At 32.3% G+C, this 15,731-nt stretch overlaps 1 pseudogene; it reads right to left on the bottom strand.

Annotated features, from left to right (window-relative positions):
• Positions 1-11,423: 11,423 nt before the first annotated feature.
• LOC145062482 (phospholipase A(1) DAD1, chloroplastic pseudogene) lies at positions 11,424-13,127 on the bottom strand (annotated as a pseudogene).
• Positions 13,128-15,731: the final 2,604 nt, after the last annotated feature.

Below are 15,731 nucleotides of genomic sequence, written 5' to 3'. Positions count from 1 at the left end.
CATCTTTCCCTACATTTCTTCCTATTACAATATTATACTTTTTTATTTTTTTTTTGTCCCCAAAAACAAACCCGTCTTGAAATTTATCGTTTAAGATGATCTTAGGGCGTGTTTGCTTCATGGATTCCAACGGAATCTAAAGGAATTGGATCTTGAATTCTATTACTGGAAATGGGTGCTAAGAATTGAATTCCATACTTTTTTTCATTAAATGACTAAATTGTCCTCACAAACACATCTTTTTCTACTTTCTGGTTTCTTGAATAAGTTTACAAACCAATCTGAATTCCATTCTGCGACATGTTTGGTTTATGGATTCCAACTGAATCCAAAGGAATTGGAATCTCGGATTCCATCACGGGACGTGTTCAGTTGTGGTTGCTCATATAGCTTTTTATTTCATTTATTACCCAAACATGGGAACACTTCTTGGTGTATGTACTAATATTGTTATATTATTAATTTATTACTACAAAATGTTTTGTAAAAAAAATTAATTGATTCAAAAAAATTGTCAATTTTCAGGTTATAACAACCGATGCTCGTGTAGATACTGACATCTGGCGAAAGATGGTACAGGTTGCTGTGAAGGGGAAACTACAGGCTTATTATAATTGGGCTATTGCCATATCTGATAGAGCCAAACTCCAAGGACGCACAAAGGAAGCTGAAGAAATATGGAAACAAGCAACAAATAATTATGAAATAGTTGTCAAACTAAACTAGAACAGTCGACAGGTAACTTTAAAAAAAAGAGAGAGAAGTAGCTCTATTTCATTTGTAAATTCCCTTTCTTCTTGTTTATGACTTTGTGATGAAATTAAATTCAGGCTCTTAACAACTGGGGACTTGCTTTACAGGTGCTTCATTTAAAACTTTCGAATATACTCCTAAACATTTTATATGTTTTATTTATGTACATTGATTAACATCAATAATGGGTGTCACAGGAATTAAGTGCAATTGTTCCTGCCCGTGAAAAACAGACTATAGTAAGAAGTGCAATCAGTAAGGTAAACAAATATTATAAAAACTTCACCTTTTTTCTTATAATTTTTCACCATGAGTGGATTGTTATTAACCACATTTATAACCACCTATGAAGTTCCGTGCAGCAATACAGTTGCAATTTGACTTCCACAAAGCAATTTACAACCTTGGCACTGTTCTGATCAGTTAGTTTATGTAATCTTTTTCCCAATATAATAAAATCATTGTATGCTATTTATGAAATTTGATATTTTTGTCATGAATAATCTTGTTTTGTTGCACTATGGATTAGCAGAAGACACATCAAGAATTTGGAGATATTCTACATATGTAAGGAGGCCAACCACTTCCATTTGATAGGTAACAGTAACACCATACATGATACATGATACATGAGACATGAGACATGATAATTGAAATACTGAAAATGCGGGAGTGTTCTAGGTCAGCAGCTAGTAATTACCTGAAAGAGGCTGGTGATGCTCATGGCACTGTCAAAATTCAAATATCCATAGGTAACTTTATTATTAAGTCATTCTTTCTGCATTAAATCAAAAATAAACTTGTGTTATTTATTTGTTTATTTTGGGTGGAACGTGAAAAGGGTAACTTTTTGTTTTACGACACGAATTGTTATTTGTAGTTGAACAATTCGGACGGAAGGGAACAGAGGAAGAATATGAGGACGAGGGGGATTATGAACAAAAGCTGCATTCAACTACAAATAAAAACTTGGTATAATTTATACTTTTGTGTGGTACATGTTTTTTTTAACATCAGTCATGGATATGTTACATGAAGTAAGACCTCTTAATCCTAAATTTTATCTGTATGAGACAAGTCTTGAGCAATTAAGAGCTGAAAGTTGTAATAAACTCAAAGTAAAATCTTACTATTATGAAACTCTTTTGGTTAAACCTACCTTATTGACCTGTAGTTGATTACACGTTAATTTAATTATGCAGGTTTTGAAGTTTTTGATGGAAAAGAATAGTGTTAATGCTCTTCATAGAAAAGTATGTTGGTATTTTAGGAAATTTGGCTAATAATTTAGTTAATTATATAAAAACTATTGAAATGTTACATTTGTCTACTATTGTAATGATTATTTGATGTATTAGATTTGTCTACTATTAGAATGATTATTTGTATGACATTAATTTTTGTGCAATGTATTATATTTTTTGTGTATGGTATTTTATTTTCTATTATGAGACATGAAATGCAAATTTAATTTGAAAATCAGTAAATCTATAAATAATTTTTTTTTTAAAAAAAATTAAAATTACGATACACAAAAATGTGTGTCGTCTTCATTTATGACATGACCTGTCTTGACAGGGGCTTCCTTGATACGCATTGCGTGTCATAAACACGCGCGTCGTAAGTTTACGACACGCAAATGTGTGTCGTCTTCCTTTATGACAGGGCCTTCCTTGATACGCATTGGGTGTCATAACCGCGCGTCGTAAATGCGTGTCATAAATGTGCGTCGTAAATGTGCGTCGTCTCTCTTTATGACATGGCCTTCCTTGACGCGCATTTGCGCGTCATCTGAGCGTTTTACGACGCGCAATGAGCGTCGTAAAAGGTTGTTTTTCTAGTAGTGTCGACGAGTCGGAGGACCCAACTCGACGGTTGAGGGTGTGCATGAAAACCCTAATTTTTAGGGTTTGCACCCTATTTAAGTCCTCTCTCCAGCCTCCCTTACCACCCTATCGTCCAGAAGAAAACCCTAAACGAGCTAACCTTCCATTTTGAGTGTGTACAAGGCTAAAGAGTGTGTGTTTGGTGCATTTCATGGAGAAACTTGAAGGTTTAGGAGCTTGGAATGAGAAGGAGCTTATAGATCCGGCATCTACTCAATTGTAGCAATCTTTTAAAGGTAAAAGGTCGTTAACTTGATCCTTTTCTTGTTAGATCTCTCCATTCAAGAGTTTAGGGTCGTTTTAGCCCACTTTGGATCCATTTTTGGAAGCTGAGCATGATTCGAAGTTGTAACTTCAGATCTGTACTCCTCTAGGCCCATAGTCATAAAGTTGTCGGCTTTATCTAGTCTTGGCCGTTCTCCATGCCCAAAACCTCTTCCTAAGAGTAGTTTTGGGTGTTTTAGCCTCTTGAGGCCTTGCATGCACGTAAAGTTGGCAACTTTACATGGTAACTACACCCTAGGAGGCTAGATCTATAGTTTAGAACCTTGGTTTCACTTAAAATTAAGTGTCTGAATGAGAAAAGGGCTGAAGGAACTCGACGAGTTGGATAGGTTTTACCCACCTTTTGGATTCTTAGTGAATGTGGTGAGTGGGTGAGATGACTCGACGAGTTGATTAGGGTTTTCCTGATCTTCTGGGCATTGAAGAACTCGACGAGTTACTCAGGTAACTCGGCGATTTGACTCAAGTTTTTGGTTTCTAAGTTCTGAAGGAACTCAATGAGTCAGTAGAGGAACTCAACAAGTTGAGTCAACATGGACTGTTGACCTTCACCATTGACTTTGACTTTGACCATGGTTGACCAAGTGTGACTTCTGAGGGTATTTTGGTAATATAGGATTATAATGGAACCAGTCATATGGTGGTTACATGCAGTTGAGTTTGGAGCTATGAGTTGGGACTCAATTTATCGGTTTAGCACTACTTGTGAGGTGAGTTTTCCTCACTATACTAACAGGGTCGAAGGCACCAATGCCGACCCTTTTGGATTGTTATCTTGGTTATTGCATGATGATGTGCTTAGTGATATTTTAGATCTGTATCCTAGTATATAGGATGATGCTATGTTTAGTGACCTATTAGGTCGGTATCCTCATATATATAGGATGATGCTATGATTAGTGATCTGTAGATCGATCTGACTTTTGTACATGCTAGAACTTGTTATCAATGTGTTGATTGTATGCTTGGGGGTGGGTTGAGGTAGTTCGGCTTGGTGTTGTAGGCCAACATACCCACGGCGGCCCGGATAGACTGAAGGCCCAATGGGGCATACCAGTTAGGACGAAGGCCCGAAGAACGGTCCAGATAGGCTGAAGGCTCGGAAGGGCGGACCAAACATGTTGAAGGTTCTGGGAGTGGTCAAGATAGACTGAAGGCCCGATGAGGGCGGTCCAGTCATACTATAGACTCTATATGTATGTTGTTTGTTATGATATTATTATGGTTAGTATGGCGTTGGTATCTTGGGGGAAACTCACTAAGCTTCGGGGTTACATTTTTGGATTTTGTTTCAGGTACTTTGAATGATCGTGGGAAGGCAAAGGCTTGATCGTGCACCTCCTCATATTTTATGATTTTTATTTCTAGGATACTCTGATATGAAACTATTTGGAAACATTTTGTAATAAGTAATGGTTTTTTAGTGCTTGAAAAAGTTTTAAATTTTTATGAATTTTATGGATGTTACAATAATTAACCTAGAAATCTATGGCTTTTCTCATAATAACAACATACTTTGAAAAACTAAATAAACCTAGCTGAAATCAAAAATTACAAAGTTTACGTTACAAACCTTGTGTTATTATCGAAAATAACAACCAACTTTAAAGAACCCTTCTTTGGAATGCTAGCTTAATAACGTGGAAATCTCTAATATGTCACACCCAAACCCTAGGATCAAAAATTAGAGAGATGGGAGAAGGAATTTTTCGAAAATCCTTATGAATATTGCAGGTTTTTTCAAACCTTATAAAGGTCCATATTTATAGTTGTAGAAAACCATAATTTGAATTTAAAATAATAATATTTTAATCCAATTCAAATTGCATTCGATATCAAATAACGGAGGCTTCTAGAAACCCTAGAAGGGCTTCTCAAAATCGTCTCCTCTAGGGAGGTTATAGAATATCTCCCTTGTTCAACTATTAAACAATTGCATTCTAACTCGTATACTTTTAATTAATTCTGATTACTCCAAAACCATTAATTAAATTAATTATGATTGATTCCTAATTAATTATTTACTATTTATAATTAATATATCCATCGTATAATATATTAATAAATTATTTATCTCTTTCTCAATGTCAATCCAAACTATTTCCTGGTTATGAGGACAACCCAAAAGATTTTTACTATTATTCACTCAATTATATCAATTTAATTAAGAACTTAGACACATTAATCCAATATATTTTCACGTATTTTAGACATTTTTCATTATTTCAATGATGGATATATTGACGATTTTGTTATTTAAATGTTTAATTTGACAAGATACCATCCATGAAAGAAAATATTGCACGATCATCAACAAATGGTGTCCCCTTCAGTTTACATAATTCAAACAAATCAATAGAATCAAATTTAAAGAATATTATTCTTTATAAGGAAAATGACACAAATGCACAACAAAGTTTATAAGGTTGGTCGATTCAGTCCCTAAAGTTTTTATCAGGGTTTATGGGTCCCTAAACTAGGATACGAACTCCTCTCTTAGTCTCTGTCAACCTGTAATAGCCGGTTCACCATGCGACATTGACCATTTAGGCCAAAAAAAACTTACATTATACCCCTATAAAGCCAAAAAAAAAAATAAGTTCGGGAATCAAATGTAGTCTCACCTTCATCTCCACCCAATACCACCCTTATTCCACCTTCCTCACATATACAATACACCATCCATCCCTATATCCCAGCTTCCCAATACTTCATCATCAGCGATCCAACCATCATCATCGTCTTCCATGCCCAACAATATTTCCCTGTCTTCTTCATCAATTCCATCGATCCCATGGCTATCATCATTGGCATCCATGCAAATATCATCACCGATGTAACCCCTTTTGTGGTGAGATCTCCCTCTCTCCTTCGTCAATTCATGCCACCCAAAATTACATTGTGTGTAAAGCTTGGTGATGGTTGCAGGTTTGTTATCCTTTTTCTATTACGCGCAAAACTCATACAGTACTCAATTCCACCATTCCCTTGTCTATTGAATCCTCTGTAAAATTGTAGTTTGTTTAAGTTAATAGTTGCAGACTTTGATATTCTTTTGGAGGCTTGAAATTTACAGTTTTTTTTGTTTACTTTGGTTAATACATTGTGAATCATATTGATCATGATAATGCCATGAACTTTGGTTAATTGTGGTTATTACTCGGTTAAAACTTGTATCTCGTGATAGGATGAAACATCTAATGTTCCATTACACTATTCATAGTTGTGTGAATACTTGATTTATGACTCATCATTATGCCATCAGAACATGGAATGAGGAAAGAAAAACAATGGTACTTTATGGAAGATGCATCACTGGAATTGGCGAGATAATATTCTGGTTGTAAAAGAAAATTTGCATTGGTTTCAATATGGTATTTGTTGATGCAATTGGCAAGATAATCCCCGAACTTATTTTTTTAGCTTTATAAGGACACAACGTGAGTTTTATTTTTCATTAATTTTTTTTCTAAATGGTCACTGTCATATGGTGAACTGACTATTACAGGTTGATAGAGACTAAAAGAGCAGGTTGTATCCTAGTTTAGGGACCTATAAAGTCCGTCAAAAAAACTTTAGGGACTAAATCGACCAACCCTAAAAACTTTATAGGGCATTTGTTCCATTTTCCCTCATATTTAGATGTTACATTTTGAAGTTGTAAAATGGCACCCCCTTTAATACCAATTATAACATTTTACTTTCAATCCAATTACAGTTACATTTTATATATGTATAGCATCTTTTGCAATCAATTATAGCATTTTACTTTTTATTTTATTTTAAAAAAAAGTTTTTAGATTTACTTCGGTTTGATGTTGAAACATGAAATCTTAAGGTACCTTATATCCACCACTCTTGTCCGTCGCGAGGCATGGAAAACCCCCTAATTGTCAAAATTTTTAATTACTCTAGAGTGATCGAATAAATAATAATGGTTTATTCTATATGTATCCACAATTGTTTGGTATTGGGTGAGTGTGTATGTGTTTGATTTTTATATGAATAAGATATATATATATATATATATATATATATATATATATATATATATATATACACACACACATATATATATAGAGAGAGAAAGAGAGTTAGGTTCATATGTTTTCACTATCTATTGTGTGCATTATGATTGATTCTGGACCAATCATTTTAGTTATTTTAAGAAAGTAATTAATGCATATTAAATGCTGAAGATGTAATTAATACCCATTATATCTTCAACATGTAATATGTATTAATTACTTTTTTAAAATAACTAAAATGATTGGTTCAGAATCAATCATACATGCACACAATAGATAGTGAAAACAAAATAACCTAACCATATATATATATATATATATATATATATATATATATATATATATATATATATATATATATATATTCTAATAAAAGAATAGTTTTAATCTCCTTTTGACACGTGTCATCCTATTAAGACTCCTAATTAATGCATATTTTATTCTACTTTTGTCATGTGTCACCCTATTAATCTTCATCATTAATGCATGCCACTTATCAACCTATTAATTCTCAATTTTAAATTTTAAATTTTAAATTTCTCACTTTAATTACATTAATTTAATTACATTAGAATAAAAATTAAATTAAAATTAATACAAATTATAAAGTGATATAATTTCACATATTTATTTAAATTAATGATTATAATTTTATATAACTAAAAAAATATCTCTCAATTAATAATTTATTTGAAATAATTGATTGTTAATTTTGAATTCTCCTTATAATAGTTTAATTAATTTTGTAACCGTGGTTCCACGGGTTATAATATATATATATATATATATATATATATATATATATATATATATATATATATATATTAACACCTTCAATAATATTTGTTTTTATTAATTCATTATTGATAAGATTTGTTTTTTTCTTTATATGGCAAATGGTTTAATAGGACAAATTCACCACTTTATCATTGAAATTTTGAAAAACACAACGCTAGTTAATTTTAAACAATACTTATCGATGGGTTAAGAATGGCAAATATATAGTTTAAAGTTTTTAGTGTCTTAAATACATTGACATTTTCTGAATTATATATATATATATATATATATATATATATATATATATATATATATATATATATATATATATTTGTGTGATTGTATGACTAGATTTGGTCCATTGGATTATTATTCTTAATTGCTAAGATTGCTATGGTATACCATAATTACGGTGTTATGCATTACATGTTAATATTGTTTTATTAAAAAAAAACCTTATATCTAAGGGCATTATAGACATTCTTATTAAGCATCAAGTAAAGAAACTGTTATTATTTAGATGGTTACATTTTTATTTTTCAAATCCATATAAGCTAACAGATTTTTATTTTTATTTTATTTACTTTTTAAAAAAAAAAGTAGTTTCGGATCGTATAACATTAAACACGTCGTTTCATTCTTAAGAAATTTGACTATATCCAAGTGATTGTTTAAGTATTAACATTCTTAAAGAATATGCGTATATATATTTCAATAATAACAATTTTCATCAAAATAAAAATAATTCTTATTGCAAAGTTGACATATTCATGCGTGATGATGAGAATAGTTAATATTAAGAATCTCATACGACGTTCTTGATAAATTTTTGGGAGCCAGGACGACTTTGTAGGTCTCAAGAATTTAAGCATTCTTAAAGACCTAATGAAAGCAAAAATATTTGTAGCTCTGTAACATTACACATTTTTATACAACTTAATATTCTTGAAGAATAAAACAATTAATATTAACATTCTCAGTATTCTACGAAAATGAAAGAATAAAACATAAATTACAAGTATATAACTGGCATTCTTAAAGAACAATACATGAACTGCAAATGAATTAACATATTGCGTGCATTATACAAATGAAGGATTTTTGAAGAAATTGAAGTGTCCTGGCTCTGAAACACCACAAATGTTTTATATAACTGGAATTTTTTGTGACAGATATCATAGCAAGCATTCTTAAAGGATATTACAACATGCATTCTTAGAGAATATCACAATATTCATTCTTAAAGATTATCGCAATAGGTATTCTTAAAGTTTAGCTTTAGCAACTTCCTTTTGATAATCGAACTGTAGGTCCTTCCATTCAACTTTAAACAAATGCAAAATAAATTTGAAGATTTAATTTGATAGCATAAAATTAATAAAAACTTTAATTTTAAACAATTGCTCATAATTATCTCTCACATATAAATTGTTCCATAGTTATTTTATTGTGGAATTTCTTCAATCACTTTTTGTTCTTAAAAAAATAAAGAAGTTAGGTTTAATGAAAGTTTGGCCTACAAAGTTACTATGAATTTATCCCATGACTCGTCGCCATGGGATAAAGAACTTAGGTTTAATGAAAGTTTGGCCTACAAAGTTACTATGAATTTATCCCATGACTCGTCGCCACTTTATGGGTACTTTCCCAAGCTCTTTAAAGCACTTCCAGGAAGACAATACTAATTCCAACGTAGAAGCTAGAATGCTAGACTTTTTTATTTTATTAATCTTATAGAATTAGAGATCCTCTATGTTGATAAATTACTTTTGATCGGTGGTATTTCTTCCTAGTGTGTTTAGATTATAAAAAGATGATGTATTTCCTATTTCTACCCTTTAACTAAAAATTGATTGAAACCTATACACTTTTATTCAAATACAAGCATGAAACTACATAGAAGGTTACTGATTGACATTTTTAATTGTATTTTTTTCTTAGAAGAATTATACACTAGTGTGTTTTAGAAGAAAATATTTGCAAATCAAAATATTGATAAAAAATTCCCATATATTTTTTTTCATCACTTCGTTGAGGCAATTTGACAAACACATGGTAGGCAATCTATTTGGTTTTTAACAGAACTTGAAAACTGTAGGTTATTTTGCCAGGTAGGAGGACAAAGTAATATGTAAATCAAAGACTCTCTTCGTTTAATTCACTATTCAATTACATAAGTTAAAAACTTACATAATATATCAATAAACCAACAATGGCTTCTCTTCTTCCTAGCCGACAGGACTTGCAATGAATGAGGAAATGGGAGGAATGTCCAAAATCATAACTAATACCTGGTGCAAAATCAAAATTTGAGATACATCTTAACAACTTTTGAAAAAGCCACCAGAAAGGGCGCTTACAATTTGTAGGGATGGGAGAATTAACATTCAAATGTCGAAATTTCCCCTGAAAGATTGACTTTGATTTCTAAACTTGAATATCTCTGTAAGAGTGAAAGACTCCAGAAAGGGTGGTCCAAAACATCGTCTGTAGTAAGGATGAATACGAGAGAGAACAAAGGAAGAAGATGAATCCCATAGGAATGCGATTTCTGCACAATTTTAGGCTTTATTTTTGGTTATCTATTTAATTAATGATTTGTTATTTTGGGATAATAAATTAATTTAATGGAAAATTCCAAAATTACCCCTATCAGATGATTGGTCTATAATTGGTTATACGTTCACACAATATATATATATATATATATATATATATATATATATATATATATATATATATATATATAGGGTTAGGTTCATATGAGACGGCCTAATTTTGTGAGACCGTGAGACGCATTTATTTATTTATTTATTTATTTTTAATTTTTTTTAGTTAATTCAAGTTCTGAAAATAATATTTAAGAAAAGAATTTTTGGATTTTTCCATTTATTTTGCATTTTAAAATTATTTTTTAGAATATGTACAGTGTAATATTCTATTAGAATATTTCACGTATTTTTTAAAAAAATGGATGTTTTTTAGTTAATTCAAGTTCCGAAAATAATATTCAAAAAGAAAAATTTAGATTTTTTCATCTATTTTGCATTTTAAAATTATTTTTTAGAATATGTCAGTGTAATATTCTATTAGAATATTTCACTTATTTTTAAATAAAAACGGATTTTTTTATTTATTTTTATTTTTTTTAGTTAATTCAAGTTCCGAAAATAATATTTAAAAAAAAAAAGAATTTTTGTATTTTTCCATTTATTTTGTATTTTAAAATTATTTTTAGATTTGGTCTCACGGTCTCAAAAAATTTGAATGGTCTCAAATGAACCTGAATATATATATATATATATATATATATATATATATATATATATATATATATATATATATATATATATTATGTTCATATAATAGAAAAGTAATCATATATGATGATCGAAATTAAATGACTAACGTACTAAGGCTATTTAGTCTAAAAGAAATAACCCCAAAGATATTAAACTAAGTTCAGTAACATTCCCATTAATGAAAAAGTATATTGTAAATTTACCTCCATATATAACCACCTTATATGTATATAAAACTTATATGAGCTATAAAATATTATTACTTGATAAGTGTTTGGAACGATGAACGTAAATGATTGATAAAATGATTTGTTAAACAAGCACTAAAAGGCTTTTGTGGTTTCATAACTAATACGAGTGGACTACGTACAAAATTTCAAGTCACCAAGGCATTCGTTTTCTTGTGTACATGTCAATCGTTTACTTTTGATGCAAGGAACCTGGCTCACATAAACGGATATGCATGCATTTCTAAAAGACTAAAAGATATTAACGATATCATTTGTTTGCAAGAAAAAAACTCTCCCGAATTTACCCCTGCTTTTAATGATTATTTCTCATTTAGGGTTTTGCCTATTTTCTTGGATTCTAATTTGTACAATTTCTATATCATCATGTTTTAATTACAAGCTTTTCTCACTAAGCCCGTTAAACTTTGGATTGTCTTTGCAAAAATGAACCTAAGAGGCTAAGATGACATTTTCGTTCATCTAACCAAGATTTGTTGCTTCTCGTGTTTCGTTCCCGCTATTAATCTTTTTGCTGTGGTTCTAAATGGACACGTGGAACTCACGAAACCATCCACTAAGTGGAGATAAGTCTTTAGGTCGTGACATGTGGCAAAGTTGGTTCTTGTAAGGTAAGGCGATGCATTGCTGCTAAGCCGAAGCTCTTTGCCCACGTCAGCGTATCTGAACCAGTCGCTTTCGTCCACTCGCTTTTGCAGCCACCCTGGCCACCCGGAGCCGTGAACTTCTGATTTCGACACGTCGTTGGTGGTGCTATCGTCAACCAAGAATCCTGGGACTTTCGTGATCACATCGGTTGAGTTCACGATTCTGAGGATTCGGGTGCCGCTGTTTTCAAGCTGTGATCGGAAGTTTCGGTTTCCGACACGTGGCCCTCCGAATGAAACGACGGTTACCATTGGTGAGTGCTTGAATTTGGAGGTTATGTCGTAGGCTGTGAGGGTGGCTAACGCCGCACCAAGGCTGTGGCCGGTGATGGTGACACTAAGAGGCTCGTTCCCGTAGGTTTCGATGATCCTCAATATCTCTTCCCTCACCATATCTCGTAAGCTTGGACACGTGGTGGTGGCTGTTGTGTACATACTAAGAAAACCTTTTTGTACCATTGCTCTTTTTCTCTCACCTGCGACATCATTTGGCAATGATGTCAAAGTGGCACGTAGATTCTCAACCCACTCAAGACACGTGGCGGTTCCCCTGTAGGCAATCACCACGTCCCTTCTGCCCAATCGAGCGATCTCTTCCTCATCGTTGCAAACAGCCACGTAACCAATCCAACTGGAATTCACCGAAGCCTTGCTTTCAATCCAACTTGGTAGCTGAACCCCACACGTGGCATGCAGATTTTTAGTCACCATATACCCACTTCCCCCTAATCCACATCTATCCAACAGTGAGTTTTGCGAGTACTTAGACATTGCGTAATCCGGCGACGACGTGTCAAATTCGAAACTCCTGTATGCTGCCTCCACAAAATCCCCATATCTGAGAATCTCGTGCCGGAGCCTATCGTCGAGAGGGTCAAGCAATCCTTCCCAATTCTTGATCCCTTGATACTCTCTCCACTTCTGACCCAATTTCGCCACGTGGTTCGTTACCCGTGGTTGACCGGACTCGCTATTCCAAGAATTCTTTACACTTAGCTGCCTGATTCGATGCTTCATGCTAGTATTACAGTGTGATAACTGCTTCGTCCGATGTTTCATGCTTGTCGTACACTGTGACATCTCACCAACAAGGCTAGAGGCTCCGGCTAGGTTGCATGGTTTAACCATGCCAATCACACCCTTCATGATCAATCTTAGTTGGATTTTGGTTTTCGATGCTCCAAGGGAGGATGGATTGTCTCAGTTGAATCACACTTTGGTTGCATGTAAAAGCAGCTAGCATTTATAGTGGCAGAAAATAGAGAGAGAAAGAGAGGACGGTGGAATTAAGGTTTGTTGAGTTCAATAGTCATGAGAGATGGGTATACTTTTCGCGTATGTGTGTGTGTGCGTGTGTTTTTTCTTTAATTTTTATAATTACTTTTGAACTTTATATGGGAGTTGAAGATTTTTGACCGGGACCCACAGAATAACACTATTAAAGTATGATCATAATGAAAATTTTAGAATCCATTAAGCTCCGACCATATTTGTGAAGAAGAAATATAAGACACATGACTGCACGTGCATCTCACAAGACGCGTTGAATTTCTAAAAGGATGAATTTCCAAACGTAGAACGAGAAAACCATTAACATTTAACAAACATGTCTTTGCCCTAATAATTTAAAAAAAAATTAATCCAACAAATGATATATATATATATATATATATATATATATATATATATATATATATATATATATATATATATATATATATATATATATATATATATATATATATATATATATATATATATAGGTTCATGTGAGACCATTATATTTTATGAGACGGAAACATCAAATATTGACCATTCATCTTGAATACTCAAAGGTTGATATTAATTTAGATTACACAATAAAATAGGCGGTGACATTTTTGTATATCAATGAAACTTTTGGATTAGATCAAGACATGGAGGGGGCAGGAATGAAATTTTACATTCTTTTTCGTTCAACACACAAAAACACTTGGTATTCTTCCTAAAATCCCTAGATACGAACACTAATACTTATTTGATCCAAATCTCGATCATTGACATCTTCTGCTTACTTCGCAAATTTGTTTCAGATTAATCATAAATCTAAGTTGATCTTCTAATTCGAGCTCCTTATTCTCATTCTACCTGAAATTCATCTTTTGATTCATACACGAAAACCCTCGATAATCAACTAGAACACTAAAAACCTTTTGATTTTGAATTTGATATCGAATCAAATGGCTCATTCTATAGATTCTATTATGATTTTTTATCAATGGTTGTTCCAAGTAAGTATAATATTATAAACATCTTGTTCTTATTCAATAAACCTATGTGTTCTTATAAAGTGGTATTGAACTAATGATAAACAATTATACAATTAACATAATCCCATAATTTGATTTGATGATTTTAGTTTCTAATGATCCATTTTAGAAAATTTGATAAAATTATTCATTCAACATTCTACTAATCTATTTCAGAAAATTTGATTAAGTGATTTGATGATTTCACTTTCTAATAAAAAATTATACAACAAACTGTTAATATGATAAAGTGATTCATTCAACGTTCAAGATTTCAATTCAAGTATTCAATTAGACAATTATAAACTGTAAAAAACACTCAATCTGGTATACTATCAAACACTTAATCTGATAAAGTGATTCAATTATAGAATGTCAAACACTCAAACTAATAAAATCATGAAGACATAAAGTGATAATTCATAGTCGTTTACCTGATTTGATTATTGATTACATTAGCAAGACTGCACTGAGTCTTGAGACTTGAGAGTCTACTGATTTTAATCGAGTAAATGAGTTCTTGTTGGCTGTTAGTTGTTGTCGCAATATCGTTAAACCCATCGCTTCTGCCTTTTTCTGGCTTTTACTTTTTTTTAATGTGTTTACGCGATGTCGTGACTCGTGATCGCTGTTGGCCTGCTCTGCTGCCTTCCGACACTGCTTTCTACCCTACGCTATCGATTCTAGACTCTCTTGAGTCTTGATTGGGCAAAAACTAAACATGGTACTAAAAAAATGGGCCCCCCAAAAAAGTGGGCCCTATGCCAATGCCCTCCTTGCCCTTGCTTTAAACCTGGCCTGACGATGGTTTATGTGGTTGTTTGTTTATATCTGCAAAAAGCTCATTGTTGGCTTCAATTCTTGTTTCAGGCTGATCTTTTAGTGTATGTAACTTTGACTCCTCTTTGACCTGATTGTCATCAATGGGATTTTTCCAGACCCATGAAGGAGATAAATCTTTGGACTTGATGGTTTTAATACGTATGGCACCAGAAGTGCCTGTGTATGTCACTATTATGTCAATATCCTGCATTGGATTACAAAGAGAGTGATATCATCATTGATGAGCACCATTAAGATAACTAAAAGTGGTTGATTACCTTCTCAACTTGATGGTTTCCAGCTGTCACAGAGCTTGTGTTAGCTTGTTCCTGTATATCTAAGAAGAAACTCATAACTTGCATGAGATAAAATTGCTCTGTTTACTATTCCTCAAGGTAAAATGAGAATGGTACCTTCTTATCTATACATTAGGGGCCGTCAAACAAGGGTCGATGGCCATTAATCTCTTTTTTACTGAAAGAATAGAAAATACAACATGATGAAGGTATAAGTATTCAGTAGAAGAATTTTAAACAAATTTAGAGACATTTATATGAATAACATTTGGAAATTTTAATGTGAAAACAAAGCAAGAAGATTGGCATCTTACATAGTTAAAGTATTAAATGTATCTGCTCCTACTAAAGTTGTTAGAATAACATGGTGATAATTTTTTTATTTAGTTATTTTGT

The sequence above is a fragment of the Lactuca serriola genome, chromosome 7 (genome assembly GCF_051521515.1).
Source record: "Lactuca serriola cultivar US96UC23 chromosome 7, Lser_US96UC23_V15, whole genome shotgun sequence".
NCBI lineage: Eukaryota > Viridiplantae > Streptophyta > Magnoliopsida > Asterales > Asteraceae > Lactuca > Lactuca serriola.
The sequence above is the reverse complement of the archived record's forward strand: the minus strand, read 5'-3'. Positions and strand labels throughout refer to the sequence as shown.